This window comes from Pteropus alecto, unplaced genomic scaffold (assembly GCF_000325575.1).
Source record: "Pteropus alecto unplaced genomic scaffold, ASM32557v1 scaffold87, whole genome shotgun sequence".
NCBI classification, from domain to species: Eukaryota; Metazoa; Chordata; class Mammalia; order Chiroptera; family Pteropodidae; genus Pteropus; species Pteropus alecto.
The window spans coordinates 20,628,981-20,630,962 of record NW_006443225.1 but is presented as its reverse complement, the minus strand read 5'-3'; the positions used below and the strand labels follow the sequence as shown (position 1 = coordinate 20,630,962).

General features: G+C 46.2%; 1 non-coding gene across 1 annotated transcript; it reads left to right on the top strand.

Annotated features, from left to right (window-relative positions):
* Positions 1-249: 249 nt before the first annotated feature.
* Positions 250-368, top strand: LOC112472716. Its single transcript, XR_003043745.1, has one exon. It is a non-coding gene; the product is annotated as a 5S ribosomal RNA (ribosomal RNA).
* Positions 369-1,982: the final 1,614 nt, after the last annotated feature.

Below are 1,982 nucleotides of genomic sequence, written 5' to 3'. Positions count from 1 at the left end.
AGATGTCAGCGTTTCTGAGAAAAGGGTAACTTCCCCTCGGTTTTCTGCTGTTTTGGAAAAATAACCAACTCAAAATAGTCCTTATGCCAAAGGGGCGTGTTTTGGGGTGGCAGATTCTGCCACCCCTTTACTATTATTACGTATTTCAGATTTTAGTTGTATTAGTCAGGTAACGCATATAAAGCAATCATTAAATACCGTGAATGTCAAGATAATTCATTCATGAGCGCTCAATAAATCACAAGCGCAGTCTACAGCCGCGCCACCCTGAACACGCCTGATCCCGTCTGATCTCGGAAGCTAAGCAGGGTCGGGCCTGGTGAGTACTTAGATGGGAGACCGCCCAGGAAGACCAGGTGCTGTAGGCGTAAAAAGTAAAAAAATAAGGGATTGTAAGATGACAAGGTCCTTGCAATCTGTGAGGTCAACCAAGGGATGCCTCACCTAAAAAACAAAAAAAGATGAAAAAAATAATAACGAATCACAAGGCCACTAAACTCCATCTGAGGTTCTGTGTGCCCGAGCCTCTCGTCTTCGCATTTCCCCCTCAGACCCCTCCCAGGGGCAAGTGGAGCGATGCTGGTGTGTTAATTAAGTCAGATCCGAGCAAGCACACCCTCCCCTCCCCCCACAAGCCCTACGAGCCCCCGCCCGGTCTGCACCCCTTCTGCTCTCTGGCCTCGTTCCTGCCTATACGCCCTCCTCGCTTCCTCGGCTCAGGCTGCACGAGCTCAGGGCCTTCTCGCTGGAACAGGAGAGATGCGATCCCACCCACGTTGAGATGCGATCCCACCCACGTTGCTGCTCTTGGAGTCCCCGCTGGACCTCGTGGCTTCACGGCTGGCTCCCCGCTGCCCTGAGGTCTCTACTCCTGTGTCCTTTCTTTTCTTTCTTGGGCTTTGTGTTTTCATCTTACCCGAAATGGCGGCTCCCCTCCCAATGCTTCCTCGTCCTCGTTCAGCCCTGTCGCCCTCTGTAACCCCTCCCACCACTGAATATGGGCTGTGATCTATCTGCTTGTGTGTTCACTGTTTGCCTTCCCCACTCGAATGTAAGCACCACGAGGGCGGGGATTTGTGTGTTTTGCTCAGTGTTAGGAGCCCACTTCCAAGAGAGTCTAGGATTCAGAAGACACTCAATAAGCAAGTGACAGTATAAATCGTGCGAGCCGAAACATTAAGCACCCGTAATCATTCGAGTGGGGACCACAGAAGAGCCAGGCTTCCGAATGTGTAGGGCGGCATCGTGATGAGGCAGATGTGAGTCGTGACTTCGGACGATGTGTGTCATTCGGATAACGGGGGAGGAGCTACTCGGGAAGAACGTAAAGTTATCTTACATCTTCAAGGACTAGCTTAGTCGTTTATCATGTATTTTAGGTAATAAATGCCTAGGTATGTAACCCGTTGTCTTAGGTGGTTTGATATATCATACCTCACGCTTTCTGTCAACCAGAAAGGCCCATGATGTGTAAATGAAATAAACGAATTGTGTTCTCTCAATCCCAAGGAATGATTCAGTCTACGAAACCTTTTAAGAAAGATCCTATAATATACATTCATAAGAAACAGATACGCTCTAATTTGGACTTAAGCAGAAGCCACAACCTCAAGAATCCTACAGACTTTCTCTACTACATCTATTAATAGTAAACTAAAATTTTAAAAACACGCAGAAAAGATTCACTTCGCATTCGTTCAATGAAACATATGTCTGTTTGGAGTAATGGGAAGATAACTTTATTTTTGTGGCGCTCCGATTTATACAGAAATTGCTTGAGCGTTGTACTGTGCTCTGCTCTATGAAATGCAGTTACCAATTTGTGACAAGCCATCTCATTCTCAGAAGTGCTTGTGTCGAAGGAAAATCATGGCCCATATAAATGATCTCTCCTAATCAAATATATGGCGTAGAATAGGAAAAAAAATAAACTGTGCTTTTTACTTGACTTAACTTTATTTCCTTGTTTACATCTTGGGTAG